Source organism: Lissotriton helveticus, chromosome 7 (assembly GCF_964261635.1).
Source record: "Lissotriton helveticus chromosome 7, aLisHel1.1, whole genome shotgun sequence".
NCBI lineage: Eukaryota > Metazoa > Chordata > Amphibia > Caudata > Salamandridae > Lissotriton > Lissotriton helveticus.
Window position 1 is genome coordinate 262236053 of NC_136068.1, and position 19429 is coordinate 262255481.

Below are 19429 nucleotides of genomic sequence, written 5' to 3' on the forward strand. Positions count from 1 at the left end.
TGCGAATGTAAAGAAAAAAAATACAATGCTAATTAATCCACTGTAGAAAATACAAGCTTATAAAAATACCTCTTATAGAGCCATTTTTGATAGAAAATACAATTTGAAAACCCTAAAAATTCAATAAAAAAATCATAAGTTACTTGGACAGTATAGTTGGGAAATTGAATTTAAAAAACTTTAGAAATTCACTGAACAAACAAAAGGTTACCAGGACGTTGTAGTCAAGAATTAGCATTTAAACAACCTTAGACATTCACTGAAAAAAACAAAGGTTACAGGGACGTTATAGTTAGGAAATAGAATTAAAAAAACCTTAGCAATGATCTAAAGAAAACAAAGGTTACAGGGATTTATAGTTAGGCTGACATTTCACTCACACAAAACCAGATAAATTCAGCAGTTATACTTAGCTTAGCTAACTATAACTCACCCCCCCGCAATGCACTGCTTTTGACCTCACATATTACATCATTCATGACATTGTCAGTGACATCACTGATGATATCATTCATGACATCACTGATGACATCATCCATAGAATCTCTGATGCAACCACTCACACCCCCATGTAACCTCTCATATACCCACTCCAACTATCACACTACCATTCTCAAAACCATTGACACACCCATACCAGTACTTACATACCCACTCATTGATTCATAGGTCTAAACAAACATCCACTCAGCCACCCAAACAGCTATAGAGCAAGAAAGCTCAAACGTGACAAGATGGATTACAAGGAGGGGAGAATCTTTAAATTTGCTAAGAAATATGATCAACTTAGCATGACAGGTCAACAGGGAGACAGATAAGCAACACTTGAAACCATTTCAATCTCCTCTAGCTCCACTTCCCTTGGTGCCCCCCAGACCAGTGGTAGTGAGGCTGAAAATTACACAGGCACAATGAGTGAGGCAAGACAGACCTACTCTTCTTTTTTGAGGGAAGTACAGAGTATACACAAAGGGAACAGAACACAACCCAAATGAGGAGATAAGGACACAAGACACACAGAGGTAAAAGGTCAGGACAAAGAAGACTACAAAAAAAGTTGGGATCAGGGGACGGGAGGAACAAGTAGCAGGCACATGGAGGGAGGTACAGGTAATTAATCTCTCCACCAAAACGCTTATGGACGATATGATTTCCCTACTCAGCAAAGGCTTAAGATTGAATCCACAAGAACAAGGAGACATCTGTAGACTAAAAGTGGACTTATTCAAGTTTGTTAAAGGTCTGAAGCTAAAGAAGCATTTCAGCTGCAACCAAACTACAAATAAAAACACTAAAAACATTCCTAGTGGCACATTGTCTGATGTACTAAGCATAAGAGATGTTTATGATACACAACTACTTTTGTCATTAACTGACCTGGAACAATCAAGACAAAACATGGAGAGACTCCTAGAGGAACTCAATGTTGATGCAGACTACACCATAGCCAGAGGCTTAAAAAATAAATCAAAGGGGACACCCACTCCCCCAGGTGGCAACTCCATTGATACTTTTTACAGACTGGCACTTGAGGACATTGATAAATATGACAGCAGGAGGGCCAATAAAAGAAACAGATACAGAGACAATCTGATCAGGGGAGAACGCCTAGCCCTCAAATCTTTGAGCTCTGATGAAGACATTCTAATCAGGGAGGCAGACAAAGGAGGTAATGTTGTGATTATGAACCAGGATGATTACAACCTGGAAATCATGAGGCAGTTGAGCGATGAAGTCTATTATGAAAGACTTTCATATAACCCCATATATCATTTAACCATCAAGGGCAACAAACATTTGGAGGAATGGCACACAACAGGCTTATAAGACAATGATGAATACATGTACATGAAGATTTTTACACCAACCTTCCCATGTTTGACCAATGTACCCAAAGTACACAAACACCTGCCCTTTCTGCCTGGCAGACCTAACTGTCTCAGGCATAGGGGGTCCCACTGAGAGACTCGTGGAATATATAGACTTAATTGCTGGGACCATTTGTAAAGAATCTGCCCTCCTTCATCTAGGATACAAAGCACATCTTGAGTATCTTGGAAGACCTACAATGGCAACCAGATATGATCTTACTTACTCTGGACGTCGTGTCATTATACACAAGCATTAAACCAGACTTAGGCCTAAAAGCCATACAGCGACATTTACATAACAGGCCAGAAACACAATGGCAACATACTAACATGCTTCTCAACATGATGGATCTGATCTTACAGAACAATTATTTCATTTTTGAAAAACATTGGTACAAGCAAACAAGAGGTGTAGCTATGGGCTCAAAATGTTCACCCTTTTTTGCAAATCTATTTATGGGCAGTTTGGAGGAAGAGTGGATTTGGGGCCAGAAAGGGGCACCATGGATTGATTCCATTGTCTTTTGGGGTTGGTACATAGATGACTGCCTCTTACTCTGCTCTGGCACCCAAGACAAACTAGAAGAATTCTACACTTATCTAAACACTAACAACTTTGACATGAAATCCACAAAAAAATATAGTAAGTCCAGTATCACTTTTCTGCACATAGAGCTCTACAGCAAAGGTGACAAACTACACAGTCAACTTTATTGCATTGAGACATCTTGCAATCCGATCCTACATGCAGGTAGTGCTCACCAGGCACACCAAATTCAACCCATCCATTATGGGTAATTTATGAGGGCAAGGAGAAACTGTAGCGAGGAGACTGAATTTAACAAATGTCTTTCCGAAATGAAGTCCAGATTCAGGGTGAGAGGCCACACACCACACACAATAAGGGGGCAGAGAATAGAATCAGACAGATACAGAGAGGAAACATTAAGAGACAAAGTCTGTACACAGCAACAAAATCAACCAGTGAGACTGGTCACTGACTATAATGATCTGAGTTACACTCTCAGGAGTAGCTTGACTAAACATTGGGGGATTCTGAGAGCTGATAGGTCACTTGATGACCATATTTCCTCTCAATCACAAATCACTTTCAGACAGGGCGGGACACTCACAGGCTCGTGGTGACTCGTTGTGGCTTACGCCATGGACAATAACCTTTTACAAATGCGGCTCATGTGGCATATGCAGATGGGCCAAACACAACATAAAGGAATTTACTGGACATGACAGAAGGAAATATAATATAAGATACAACATCAATTGGAACACTAGATTTGTAGTGTACATTATCGAATGCGCATGCACAAGGCAGTATGTGGGCAGTACCATTAGACCCCTTAGAGAAAGGATCGGGGACCATGTAAGGGCATTACATCAACAGGATGCTAGATACCCCATGGCACTTCATGCCATTGTCTATCCCTCTCAGGGACCACAGAAACGTTTCTCATTCTATGGCATTGACATTGTGGAACCTAGTCCACTAGGCGGTAACAGAGAACTAAGACTCAGACGCATGGAGGCAGCATGGATTATGCGCCTTCGAACTGTGGAAGAGGGACTCAACAGTAACCATGAGATGCAGTACTTCTTGGGAGACTAAGATCTAAGTCCGTATCTTTTCGTCATGTTTCCATCCACAGGATATCCCAAGTTTTACAGAGAACTGGTGTTGCAAATTACTATGACTAAGAAGAGTTTATCGTTTTTATTTGAATTGTACACCCTTACATTGTTTGTTTACCCCAACCTATTTATTGACTTTGTAGATGTCTTCATGGAACAACTGATATATATATATATATTTTCAGAACCTTATATATAATTTTGTTTTATAATTTTATTTATGGATTGCTTACACCAACATTGATAGGCAATGTCATACGATTGTGAGTCCGTAATGCTCTTATGATTTTTACACAACTGATTAATGTTGTTTACCAAGACTTAGCTATTCTATACTAGCTGCACTAGAACCACTGTATTTGGCTTATCAGAGACTAATCCCTTTAGGACATATGCAAGTTTTAATATGCACGTTACAATCTGGGCATACATATCCCTTCGTAATTTTGAATGCTTAAGATCAGCGAGCTTTTGTTCATAGCATATATTCCTTAATTGCCCTCACTTAACAGACTCTCCATGTATGCAACAGAGAAGACAGCATTTAGCTCTTTGAAAATTACTAGGAACATGCCTCGATTAGCTCTCCTGTGCTTATAGGAGTGACGGTATTTAAGTCACTTCCGGGTTGTTTCTCTCTCCATATCTGGAACAGAAAACACACCCGTTGCCGTGGAAGACCCCAGCGTACTTGCTGCAGGTAAGAACCTTCCCATTGCATGCCTCTCATGATACAATACCAAGCAAGAATACTCTTTTTAATAAGCAGATGATCCCAAACTAACGGGGGCACGCTCTGCCTTTCAGGTCTAGGGAATGATTGAGAGGTTCGTAGCATGCGCCCCTGTCATCTCAGCCCGGTCCTACGTTGGATCACCTTTACATAAGTAAGAACCCCGAGATTTCAATAACAGCCCAGTCACATATTGCGTTCACTTGCTAGCCATTGAATCAAAGGCACCCACTAATAAACCTTATTAATTTTGGTGCATCAATTCTGGAACATACTATACTATATTGTTCCTGAACCTACTAAAGACTTTTATATTTCACCAATCGGGTCGGAAGTATAACCGGTGGAGTGGTTATGGCAATTTCATTACTATTTAGACACTTCAATCAATCACTTGTCTTCCTTGTTTTATTAAGCATAGTTTTCCGTAATTAACGAAGGCTCTCCTCATTATCTATTGTTTTAGATCATTTAGGACCTATACACATGAAGTACAGGTAGCACTTTTTTCACATTTAAATTTCATATTGAATCATGTTTGCAATAATGTAGAATTTCTGCATTTCCAATATACTGTGTTCAATAATAACAATTAATAGTGTGACGTAATTGAATGTGGGTTATATGGTCTTCACACCAGAGTATGTGAGGCACCTCACACATCACTCTTGTTCAATATTGATGCTGTTTATATTTCTTCACTTTCGGTCCATTGAAAAATTGAACTGTCACTTTTGGTTTCAATACTTTTTTAGGGTTTTCACATAATAGGTGATTTGCAGTCACTTTACAGGATGAGAGATGCAACTCCTCCCATTCCATTCAAACTACTTAGTATATTGTGTTTATATACAACTCGTTGTATTGTTCCCAGCCCTGAAGAAGTCGCAGGATATTTCCCATTGTGACGAAACATGTGTTGGCTGGTTGATCTTGGTGTCTGATTGAATAAAAGACAAGAACTTCCGGCTCATCTCCCTGCTCCCGTTCCCGGAAAAGGTCATCGAGTAAATCGTCAACAGGCAACTGACCCGCCTCCTGGAAGACAACAACATGTTGGACCCATCCCAGTCCGGATTCAGACGAAACCACAGCACCGAGATAGCCCTCATCGCCGCCACAGACAACATCAGGCGCCAACTAGACAACGGCGAAACATCAGCCCTCATCCTCCTGGACCTGTGGGCCTCCTTTGACACGGTCTGCCATCGCACTCTAAAGACTCGCCTCCTAGAAGCCGAAATCCAAGAAAGGCCCTTGACTGGACCTCATCCTTCCCCTCAGGCAGAACCCAGAGCTTCTGCCTCCCACCCTTCCGATCCAAAGCCACCGGCATCATCTGCGGCGTCCCCCTGGGCTCATCCCTCAGCCCGACGCTGTTAAACATCTACATGGCCCCCCTCGCACAAGTAGCCCACCAGCACGACCTCAACATCATCTCCTACGCCGACGACACCCAGCTCATCCTCTCCCTCACCAAGGACCCACACACCGCCAAAACCAACCTCCAAGAGGGAATGAAGGCCGTCGCCAACTGGATGAGGAGAACATTTCTGAAGCTGAACTCGGACAAGACGGAGGTACTCATCCTCGGACCCACCCCCTCAGCCTGGGACGACTCCTGGTGGCCGACCACACTGGGAACAGCACCAGCACCCACCGACCATGCACGCAACCTAGGATTCATCCTTGACTCCTCCCTCTCCATGACTAAAAAGGTCAACGCCGTCTCCTCCTCCTGCTACAACATCCTCCACATGCTCCGCAGGATCTACAAGTAAATTCCGGCCGAAACAAGAAGAAAGGTGACACAGGCCCTCGTCAGCAGCAGACTGGACTACAGCAATGCACTCTACACAGGAATCCCAGCCAAACACCTATGACGACTACAACGCATCCAAAACGCCTCCGCCCGACTGATCGTCAACGTACCCCGCCACAGCCACATCACCCCCACCTGAGAGACCTACACTGGCTCCCCGTCGACAAGAGGATCACCTTCAAGCTCCTCACCCACGCACACAAAGCACTACACAACGCCGGACCAGCCTAACTTAACAGCAGACTCAACTTCTACATCCCCACCCGCCAGCTCGATTCCGCCAGCCTCGCTCTCGCTGCTGTCCCCCGCATCCAACAAACGACCTCCACCGGCAGATCCTTCTCCTACCTTGCTGCCAAAACCTAGAACACCCTTCCTACTCACATACCGCAGACCCAAGACCTACTCGCCTTCAGAAGACTCCTTAAGAGCTCTCTCTTCGAGCAGTAGCAACACCCCCCTCCCCTCAGCGCCTTGAGACGCTCACGGGTAAGTAGCGCGCTCTACAAGTACTCTGATTGATTGATTGACTGAGAAACATATTTTTTGGGGTCTTTATTGACCTTTGTGCTCAAACTACATGATGAACTCTCGTTAAGACATTTTAATGTGTGCACAGGACTCTGGTTCATTATTCACCTATACGGTTATACTCACACCAAATCACTTATTCATACAGATACTAACACATACTTACTCACCTATACAGTCACTTACAAAGCACACACTCACTCATACAGCCACTCTCACAATCAGTCAAAATCAGCTTCATTTGGTGCAACAAATACCACCATAAAAGGATACTAGTCAAAAAGCATTCCTACATTACATCATAATTGAAATGTCAAATAACAATTTAAAATTTATCAGCTAAAAAAAAAATAGTAGTACATAAAAAATCAAAGTGCAAGGTGCCATTGTTAAATAGACTTAGAGAATTGGAGGTGAATCAATTATACACTTCAGACTTTTCAAAGTGCAGTACATACATACGTGTGATGTAAAGTGCTAATGCATAAAAGTGCATAATGATACATAAAGTGCAAGATGACACATCCTGGCAGAGTTCCTGATTTGAAATAGGGCTAAGATTAATCATCTTGATTTTCATATAGCAATACATCCAAATGTGAATAGTCTTTTCTTTTCCTGATTGCAATTTGTACAAATTGAAAAACAGCATTTATGATTTTCATATTTTCCAGACTACATACAAAGTTGAAAGCATATTTATAATTTAAAAGCCTATGTGATAAAAACAGCGGTTTTAAAACTGATTTCAGATATCCTAATAAAAACTACAAAAAATAATAAAGTGCAGCGTGGATTGTTTGGATTTTCCATCACATGAACAAGTTGGTAATTTATGATACCACTTTTCCATTCTAGGAAAAGCAAATAAATAGTGTAGTGTACCCATCCTTAGCCTAGTTAACCGCATGCGTGCGGCATGATTTCCCCCCGTACGCTGGATTTTGCGGAAACGCACTTTACATGACGAGCTGGGCTCGTCATGAGCGTGCGAGGAGGCTACCTCATGACGAGCCCAGCTCGTCATGAGCGTCGAAGGGGTTAAATAAAATATCTGTTGCACATTTCTCACCAATATTAGATATGACTGTATACCCCTCATGAGTGGTTGTTCGCAGTAGGAAACAACACTATGTTTTTGACTGGCAATCCTTTCTCTTTCATTTTCCATGGCTTGTAGCTATCTCGACTTCAGATAATTTTTACTGATCTCCTGTATGAATGTAGGATTCTTCCTGTCAATATCGACTTCACAGCTTGTTAGGAGCTTGAAAATGTACTCCAGCCATGGTATTTTCCTACTAAAGTTGAGGGCTAGGCAATCCATAATTAATTCTTTTGTAAATTTTGTTTCGTCTTTAGCCCAGACTCCTTGCCAGAAAGGAAGGCCGCCCATTTTTATTGTGTCGCTTAGATACGAGAGTGAAAGTTCTTTATGAACTGTATAATTTGCTTTTGTGCAAGGGACTGCCACGCAAGAAACTCAATAAGGGGTTATGCCCAAATCACCCTCCTATACATGAGCAAGAGACATCAAAGATGTATACAAAAATGAAGAAGTACAGAGGGATCAATTCAACATTTATTTTCATACAAGGTACAACTAATTACCCTGATGTTCAATATATTATTTACATATCTTGTATATCCATAGGTCAAACAAACTTATATACGTGTCAAAGGACGGGGTTGGGCACCAATCAATATAAATGTATATATACACTTTACAAATGTTAACCAAAAACAGTGCACTCTAAATTACATGTAAATCATATTCATATCTACATTACAGTACATACTACATTATATACACCACATATACAACATCTACAATACATATACAAGAAGAATTTACAAAACGAATATACCCTAAATAAGCAAAGAATTCACACAGTGTACACTCCTAACTAAAAGTAGTACACTTAGAGGAAATCCTAACTGCGCCAGAGGTGAAACACCCCTATCTAATTATTTTATAGGCGCTTTGGACCAACTCAACACTTAAGGGACTCCTCGTCAAAGAGTTGACGCAGTCGCGTTTCAGCCAGTCATTTCTATAGGCTTCATCAGGACAAGGGTATCATTTCACTTCAATAGCAGTGAAGAAAACACTCTCCAATCCCTGATTTACAGGGAAGGTCACCACGGCAACTCAATCCGTTGGCTCACTATATATCTATCAAGGAGGTCCCCGTCGCTCAATCCAGGTCCTCAGTCCAAATGATCAGCATCCGTCCAAACAAACAAGCCCACTAGGGACTGCCAGCAAACTGTTTAGAAATTTGTTATCTTGGATTTGTAGGGATGCTGTGTTAGCTGTCCCTCAAATTGCAGCCCCATAGCGGACCCCTGACATACATTTACTCTGGTAAAGAGCTAGGATTTCTCGGATGGGTTTATTGTCTATGTTCGCTGAAAATCTAAAAATGCTCTCTGTAATTCTTTAAAAATTCATATTACATAATTCAATATGGGTGTTCCATGTACCACGCCTATTGAAAGCATCCCCAAATAAAAAAAAGATGAGACTCTATTTATAACGACCCCACCCGCATGGTGTTATTTGTTGTTAATCCTATTGCTCCCACATGTCGTAACAAATGTTTTCTTTAGATTTAATTTAAGATCTTTTTCAGTCATGAACAGGGCAACATTTTCTATTAGGCTTTGCAGGCCATTAGCTGCCCTTGATATTAGGACAGCATCGTCTGCATATAGTAATACTGGTGTGGGGTGTGTCCCAATTTTCGGGGCATCCACAGTTACATTTTGTAAAAAGGGGTCTACATTGGCTTTATAGAGGGAAAATAAGAGGGGTGCTAATACACAACCCTGTCTAATGACACACATAACCCTAAAATCAGGTATACCTTCCCCCATTTTTCCAAACCCTACCCTAGATGTTAAAAAGGTATAGATCTGGAATAATTATGTAATTATATCAATATGGACCCCTTGCGCTTTCAGTGTTTCCCATAATTTACAGTGATTAACTAGATCGAAAGCGCTGGTGAGGTCAACAAAACAGAGGTGTAGTGCATCTTCCTTTGCTAAAGTATATTCCCCTATTAATGACTCTAGGTTTAGATATTGTTCTACCATCCCAATACCTCTTCTGAAACCATACTGGGCATCAGCTAAAATTGTGTTCTCGCTGGCCCAATTTTCATGGTTTTCCAACATTAGTAGTTTGGACGTGGAATTAAGAAGAGATATTGGGCGGTAGCAGGTGGCCTTCCCTATAAACCCTTTTTTAAAAATTGGTACAATGATGATTTCAACCCAAGTTGCAGGTAAAATGCCCCCAAGGGTAGTATTAAAAATATTCATTAAAATTTGTATCCAGAAATTCGTTTTATACTTAAACACATCAATGGGTACCCCGTCCGAGCCTGGGGCTTTACCATTCGTGCTTTTTTGCAGAGCTATTTTAATCTCTTCTGACGTTATAGGTAATGATTTGACGGGTTCCACAAATATAAAATTTACTTTTTTATTCTTGCCTAATTTTGAAGCATCTGAATTAAACATACCCTCAAAGTGTGATATCCAATCTTCCGTAGGTACCACAATATCAATATTTACTCCTGTGCTCTCTTTAAAAAAGGGGTGATTAATTGTTTTCCAAAAGAAGACTGAATCTTTCAACTATGCTGCCTGAACTAGTTTCTCCCAGGCCACCTCATGGATCTCCCTTTTCCTCTCTTTCATGGTATTTTTATAGTTTTACCTCAATGTGCTAATCCTTGCACTATCTCTTGGCTTTTGTTTAAGAGTCAATTTCAATTCCCCATTCAATTTTGGACATTCATGGTTAAACCATCTAGGATTAAGGTCACATATCTTCTTCAATCTTTTGATGTTAAATTACCAGCAATTTCAGTTGTGATATTACAGAAAGCTGATATTATCGCCTTATTCGAGGAAGAACTATCCAGGCAGATTTATAGGTCTCTTTGTTTTTTCCCTTTGAGATTTTCCATGAATGAGGCTGGATTCACACCCGACCATTTTAATGAGACTCCATTAATCCCCTGTGTAGTAACATTGTTATCAGATATCTTTCACCGTTCTTTTGGTTTCAAGTTTAATCTCAATGACACTGTTAAGGGGTGGTGGTCATTAAGGAGACTGATATTAATCAGCACTTTTTCCACCAGTTCACTGCACTTAGCTGATACGATGAAGTGGTCTATATTTGAGGATGACCTTACTCTTACAAAAGTTTGTATGTTTGTTTCCCAATCCACTCTAGTGGGTTCTAGGCTTACAAGTCATATTTATGCACAGCATTATTAATTGTTTCTCCACACAGGTCATGTGAGAAATGGGGAATCCTATCGCCAAGACTATCACAATATCCACAAGGTTCTCCAATTTCAAAAACACATTTGGCACAGTTAAAATCACCCGCCCAAACTAAAACATAATCTCCTCCTACTCCCTCCAAAAAATTATCCAAATAATTTTTTAGTTGCTTGATAACCTTGCTCTTTGACTTGTTTAAAATATTATTAAAAACATGTATTACAATAATGACTTGCTATCCTTCTAAATAAAAATACAAAAGCTGATAATATTGTGATGAGATCAACGTTTTCTTTAAAATCAGGGGCGATGTTACTGCAATTAGTGTGGCTAAACCACCTTTCACTCTTCCCATCCTATATGGTCTGGCATTAGTACAAACAATTTGATAACCATGTACAAAAAAAGGTTCGTACACCAAGTTTCTTGGATTAGGAGTAACGCGTGACCATCTAGCATTTGCAGCCAATCCTGGTCACTAATCCTATTCTTGATCCCTGCAACATTCCACGTCATAATATTTAAGCTCTCACATAAATGTATACTGGGACCCACTTTCCTTGGGTTAGCATTTGGGATATGTTCAATATTACCATTCATGGGCTTAACCAGATCATCTTTCTCGGATTGTACAGTTAAATCAACTTTATGAGCTTGAGGAGTTAGATCAACATTTTCTAAATTCATGGTTAGATTACAAGTATGGACTTCATCCTTGTTAGTACACAAAATCTCCTCAATAACAGTTTCCTTTAATTGTGGGGTCAAATCAACATCTAACACAGTATGATTAATACCGAGGTCCATTTTCGTATACGTTGTCTCAACCATAACCTTTCTTTGTCAAACTATTTCACTGCATCTTCTCAGTGGTGCGTATCTATTGTACACTGGTATGTGTTCTATTAAATGATAACTCAAAATTGATTGGATATTGCTAGGGCTTGGCCTGTAGAAGTATCCCAATGGGACGGCCTTCATATGATCAACATTTTCAGAGCATTACCCATTGTCATTGTTTAGAAAGACATTCAGCAAATCGCCCACCAGATCACTATTTCGGAAGTTTACCACCACACAATCTCCCTCATATGATTTTCGGGACTTGCCCACCCAATTTACTCTCCTTAGGATGATAATAGCTTGATGCAATATATTCGCCCCAAAGTTAGTATTTACAGAAATCCAATGAACCACCTGGTTTTTCAGTGACTCATACGTTTACCTCTGAATTTCTGCTAGTTTTGGGACATTGTTTAAAATAATGACATATGGAGTTGCCTGTGGTGGAAGATTTAATGATACCTTAGTGATATTATCGTCTTGCATAGTTCTGTTTGTCTTGGCCAATTGCAGATTTTGTGGCGCCCTTATAGAGTGGGAATATCTTTTTTGTATGATAATCTGTCTTTGGTTTGTAGCACTGCTAATAATAGCTGGGCCTGTGTTTTCTGTTACACTTTCCATTATGTTGTACACTGGCTTAGTGAGACTGGAGGGTAATATTTCAGTAATTATGTCTGTTAGAAAAGCTATGACTTTTTGATTTCTGACATTAAACGACTGTCGATACTGTCCAGTTTACCATGTAATTTCTTGAATAGTATGTTGAGGTCATGCGTTTTTTGGTTTATAAAGTTACAGTCTCCTCTATTCTCTCCTGGGTTATTTCCACCCTTTTTTTGTTTAAGTTTAGATTTGATATTAGTTGGTTGCTTCTCCACAGGGCTATTAGCATTTCGCAAAGGTTGTTTCTTTTTTTTTGCAGCGGGGATATCGAAAACGTATCATCTGTTGACACTGAGATCTCCAAAGGTGTAGTTAGTACACATGGGTTAGATTGTTTGTGGGCATTTTTATCCATGGTTGCGTTTACTACAGGTGACCCTATCTCCTCTCCCATACTTCTCATATTGGTTGGAGATGTTAAGGGATCATTCCCGCCTTCTAATACAGATTCTTATAGGGCAGCATCAAGTGCTGTTTTTGTTGCTGCTAATTGCTCCTCCAGGTGGACAATTTCCCTTTTAATGAGGCCCACAGCGTTTATCAGATATTTGGTAATGGGTGCATTTTTTGTTGGCACTTTCCCCCGTTGTAAAGGTAATTTCCTTTTGCCCATGGTTGGGCAGTATATTGCTCTTTAAAAATTAAATATGCAAACGGACTAATTTAATGTATATTTCTCTTACCAAGATTGACGGTTTATTTTCAGAGCGTCAAATGGGGTGGCCCTGTCCTGCCTAGTCCGGCCACCGACAGGCGCAGATGGGCCTGCCCTATGCTTGGGCTTTGCCTGGGCCTGGCCGGGGCATGCCGGCACACATCCCGAGATGTGGGAGCCCTGGCACTTCTTTCAGCACCTGCCGGCGCTCTCCTCTGTGTCAGCGGTGTGCGCACCGCAAGTGGTGCAGGGAATCGTAGTCCCTCAAACTTCTGCTACCGCATGAGACGTCCAACAACCCGGTAACGGAAACAGCAAGGCGGCAGGTATGGCAGGTATGGCAATGTTCAAAAAAGACTCTCACATTTACTCACTCACACATACAGGCACTTATATAATCCAGCACTCACCTATACTGTCTTTCACATATGCGGTTACTCACCCATATACCACTAACACATACAATCACTGACAGAGCCATATGCACACTCACTCACCCATACAGCCTTTTTTACACGTACCCATAAATCCATATAGCCAGTGATTCACCCACTCACTCATCCATGTAGGGTGTCACACACCCCCTCACCCATCTACACAGACACTCATGCAACCATACAGGTACTCAGACAACCAATCAATAACCCATACAGTCACTCATGTAGCTACTCACAAACCCATGCAACCACTTGCACACCAACTGGCAGACTGATACAGACATTCACACAAATTAGTTACATAACCATACATTCACTGATGCACATATAATCACTCACTTATACAGTCAGTCATGCACTCACTAAATCATCCATACAGGCACTCATACGCCCACAGATCCATCAATACACCTTGGTGTGCATACATTTAACACTCAAAAACTTTTTAGAACACTCACAGTCACCGGATGATGTCATCAGTGATGTCATTTGAGATGTCATTAATGATGTAATCAGTAATGTCACTGACCATGTCATGAGTAATGCAATATGTGAGGTCATAAGCATTGCATTGTGGGGGTGTGAGTTATAGTTAGCTGAGCTAACTATAACTGCTGAATTTCCCTGGTTTTGTACGAGTGACATGTCGGCCGAACTCTAATGTGCCTGTAACCTTTGTTTTTTTTACTAATATATATATATATGAGTACCTTTTTTGAAGCCTGCCAGAGTAAACATAATTCGTACTCTGGCGAGCTGTCTTTATTGGCTTTGGAGGTCTCGGAGCGGGGTGGCAGCGGGGTGGCAGTGTGGCGGCTCTCCGAGACTGCCAAATTCATAATAAGGCCTTTAGGCTGTTCATTAGGATTTCCTGGTCCACCGCCTCATATCCAGCTAAAAGGTCTAGAAGTGACAGAACCAGCTGCTTACCTTCATCTAGGCTGATAAGTAGGTCTTCCTTGATATTGTGAAGGGCATGTTCTGTTCATTGAATGAGTCTGAAGCCTTACTGTACATCATGCAATAGATGGTTGCACCTAATGTAGTTTTGCGGGTGGCTTCTCACCATCTTCTCCATGATTTTGCTGGAGAAAGACAAGTTGAAAACCAGCTTCTAATTAAAGAGTAACTTTTTCTTTTCATGAGATGGCTAATTATGCCATGCATTAGCTGTTTAGGGATGATTCCCTAGATATGGAAGCATTTAATGCATTTGTGATGTCACTTCATAATTTCAGGAAAAATCACTTCATCCAGCCTGAAAGGCATAACTCTGCTTCTATGTTAGATGCTTTAAGTTGATGTGCTAGTGCTAGTACTGGACGTATTACATCTGGTTGTATGTGCATAGTGAGGCTGTGATGGGTGGAGTGGAGATGGGGGGGGGTGCATTGAACATTAGGTAAGATAACATTTCAGATTCTGGAACTTTACTTTTTCAAAAAAAGGTTATCATATGGTTGTTGCAGGACTGTTGGTAGAGGCTTGTGATGCTTTTAAAACTACTGGGTTTGTCTGCACTTAATAAATATTAAGGAATATTTTGTTTTTTTGGGAGTTTTGTAGATAATTTTTGAATGACGTCCCTTTGGGATTATGATGCTTTGTGGAAAGCCTTTCTTAGAATTCCACAGGGTGTCTATCCACCACTGCGTGCGATTTCTGTTATTGATGACTCAACTAATGGCATTCTCGTTCTTGTTATTCCGGTTCTGTTGTGAACATTTGCTAATAGCTTTCGATAAAAAGTGTATTTTTCTCAATTTTGGGAAGACAGCTTGTACAATGTGTGTGCAGTGTTGCATTACATCCTGTCAGCATAACTGCTGGTGTTTGCGGTGTTAGGTGGTTGTTTTCTCCCAGTGTGTAGAATTTCTTGAAGTCTTCCTCACTCATAGTTTTATATCATTTGGGGAGAATAGGTTTAAAGTTGGCTCAAGAAAAAAATGCCCACTATGCCTGCATAATCCCATGTAATATTGCAAACTTTGCATTACACTTGTTATGCATAATTCCTTAAATTACAACAGCACCCAAGTTTATGGTTTTTGTTCACCCCACTTGTTTTGATACAAAATATGTCATCTCATCCAAAATAGAGATAAGGACACATTTTGCACTAAATTATAGCGCAAAGTGCCAGTTTGCATTTTGCGTAATTCTACGTAATTTACACAGCATTAGTTTGAAGCCTGCTTTATTTAAGGGATAGCTGGATAATTCATATTTGAGTGATGAAAGCTGATTAGAGAGTAGTGTGACCATATCTGAGGATGTACTTTTAGGCGTGCAGTTATTATATTGTTTGAGAAAATGAGGTCCAGTGTGTGGCATGCCAAGCATGTTAATCCACTGTTGATCCACATGTTGATCTTGATGGTACTCGCGTAGCAGACCGCTTAGATCCTCTAATTCCAGGACCTTGGTGGTACCAAAATTTAATGGAGCGAATTGGGGCGATAGATGTGTTTATCTAGGAACTGTAGCCATTTGGAACAAGCCTCTGTTATCGATCCGATCAGCTACTTCTCTGCCTAAATTCAGAGGGTTGTTCAAAACGTGGCTTTCAGCATCTCAGATCTCTGTTAAGATATCTCTGCACTGATCAGTTAAACTAGCCCCATGACACCGAACGGTTACAGTGCGCTTTACAAATCTCTCACATTGACATTGACTCATTGGCTTGTCAGAGTTCTCTCATCTTTTTAAGCCATGTTTTTCTACTTCTGAGTCTGCTTACTTGTGAATAATTTCACATTTCCCTCACCATGGGGCATATGTAAGAAGCCGTTTTCGATTCTCAAACGCTAGAGTTCTAAGAATTCCAGCGTTTGAGAATCAAAAACAGCGTTTTGGTATGTATGGGCCACATAGCAAAATAAGGAATCGCAAAAATTGCTATTCCTTATTTTGCTCAAGCATTAATGGATGCGCAATTTTGCGATTCCTTAAATGCTATGTAGGGGTGCCTTGCAAATTGCGATTTTGGCTTAAGGAATCGCAAAATACCGCCTACTCCAAGTAGATGGTATTTTGCGATTTCCTGTTAAAATGCATTTTTTTTCAAAATTCAAAGTGCCGTGTGGCGCACAGACATGCCCTTAGGGCATGTATGTGCGCCATATGTACTTACATGCACATTCCAGGGGTGCAACAGGTGTCCTTTCTCATAGAAAATCGCAATTTGAAAATGTATCCCCATTCATTCCTATGGGCCTCTTGGCCCATAGGAATGAATGGGACACTCATTCCTTAATTGCGATTCGCAATTTTCTAATCGCAATTAAGGAATTTTAGAGATTTGCAAAAAAATTGCGATTTATTACATACATTCCATTTTGCAATTCTCAAATAGCGATTCCTTAAAAATTGCTATTTGAGAATCGCAAAATGTAAATTACATACATATGCCCCCTGATTATAAAAGGACATTGGGAAATGTCTATTTCTTTTTATTTTCAATGTAGCCCATGGGAAGTATCATGAGAATAGTCTATTGGTTTTTTCGGTTTTCTCTGGCTTTTAAAATCCCTTGTGGCTCTAATTGCTCTTTTTTGCTGTCATTCTGCAGAGCAAGGAAGTTTGAGAAAATGTATTGAGACTATGTATTGGCAATTCCTATGTGTATAGCTTGCATTTACAGTTGTAAACCAGAGCTTTCAGCTTTGTCAATGTGGGGGTTCACATAACGTATACATACATATAGGAGTTGGGAAAGTAAGTGGCAAACGAAAGTATGGGAAGTTGATGTGCAGCCAGGAACAGGAGTACGAGCCAAGGAGAGGTGTGAACTGGAGTAAGCTGAGGGATGTGCACCAAATGAGATGTGCAGCCTGGGATAGATGATGAAATGAGTGAATATGAGAGATGTGGAGAGGAAGATGTGTGACAGAAAAGGTACAGGTACATACGGCCACATGCATCATTGCACCCGTTTGCGATTCCTAAATTGCGAAAATAAAGGAATCGCAATTTAGAAATCGCAAACTGCAATGCATGAACAATTCAAATTTATTTTTGTGATTCGGTATTTTTCCTTAATTGCGATTCACAAATTGAGAATCGCAATTAAGGAAAACCCTTCCCATTGATTCCTATGGGCCAAAAGGCCCATAGGAATGAATGGGAAGGCATTCACATTTTGCGAATTTCAAATTGCGATTCGCAAAATGTGAATGCAATTTCAAGGGTGCAGGGGGGGTCCAAAGAACCCCTCCCTGCACCCCTGAAATGTAACTTTAAATGCAATTTACACACACACATGCCCCAAGGGCATGTGTGCGTGTAAATTAAAACTTTCAAAAATGCAATTTGTGCATATTTGAAAGTTTTCGGCAAATTAGCATGAAGTTCAACTTCATGCTAATTTACCACTTCCAAATTGCGAATTTGCAATTAAAAAATGATCATGCATTGCATTTAAGAAATCTGAAATTGCGATTTCTTAAATGCAATCGCAATTTTAGAAATCGCAACATGGTTGCGATTCCTAAAATTGCGAAATGCATGATGCATTCCAAATTAGTCAATTGCATTCGCAAACGGCCGAAAATTGCGATTCGCACCGTTTGCGAATGCAATTGACTTTGATGCATGTGGGCAATAGAAACACAGTTGAAGGAGATACTGTCTCAGACAAGTAGGGGAAGGGAAAGATGCGGACTGCGAAGGTATGGACAGGCACATGTGTGGGCAGGGTGCCTATTGCTGGAAAAGATCAGGACTGATAGAATTGTATGCTCAATATAGGCTGTTTCAGGTACAGGCAAGAAGTAGTTGCGGCAAAGGTAGTACTGTCATGGATTGGTTTAGGCAGAAGCGGAACTGGCAACGAGAATTGAAGACAGCAAGAGGTGATGACTAAGAATGGTGAAGGCCAAGAGCAAGCTGGAAGATGTATGGACAAGGAGAGCTAAAAGCTGGGAGACGTTCAGGGAGAGTTATGGTCAGGGAGAGGCCCAAAGGTCAGGGTACAGAGATTTTAGGCATATAGGTGCCAGCAATGAGAGGAAGAGGCTAATTTGGTGTGGTCAGGGAGAAGTAAGGGCAGTGAGATGTACAGACAGAGTGAGGTATGGACAGATATACTTGTGGGTAGAAAGAGGTAGAAAGAAATATGGAATCAGTGCCTAATTTGTAAAACAATGAGTGCTGTTTCACAAAACTCTGCTCAGAAATCCTTTGATGGTGCTATTGAATGGAGGCACTCTGAATACCAAGTATGCATAGCCCTAAATGCACCTCAAGCCTCTTTAATCCACTACCAGACACTCCCTGCCCCTTTTTCTCACTTTTGCAGCTTTCTGTTTTCTCCTGAAGTGACGTTTTTCATCTTTCTGTTTCTCATTTTTTCCTCTTTGTGTTTTTTCTCTCTCTTGCTCTCAACCAATTTCTGATGAATAATAATAAGTGCTCATCCACAAAAATGAGTACTGGTGAGTCCCCTAGGCTGCCACTGGCTCAAATTAAACACTGTAGGAGGGCAGAGAAAGGAAACTGGGGCAAATGTGCAGATTGATAGAGGAGCAGGTTGAGGTAGGTGCAGGGCGGATTCCTCCACTATGGCAGAGGAGCATCACCCCCTGCCAGCAGAGGAAAGCAAAAAACAAAATTAGTGCATGCTGGGAGAACAAAAAATGGGACCTTACAGAATGCTTATTATTGAACATTGTTAGACATGCAGGACGGGGTAATGTGAACTGTTCTTTTCTCTTTATTGGATGGCCCCTCTAATAAATGCTACATGAGGCATCTAAGGGACTGATTACAACTGTGGAGCAGTTGCGACGGCTCTCCACTGGCACGGCTGTGCCAAAGCCTTGCAAGCACCGCCTACGTGATTACGAGTTCAACTCGTGCAGGTGGACGCTCCTTTTTTGTTTTCCCGCGCAATGGGAATTGCAAAAATGTTCCAGC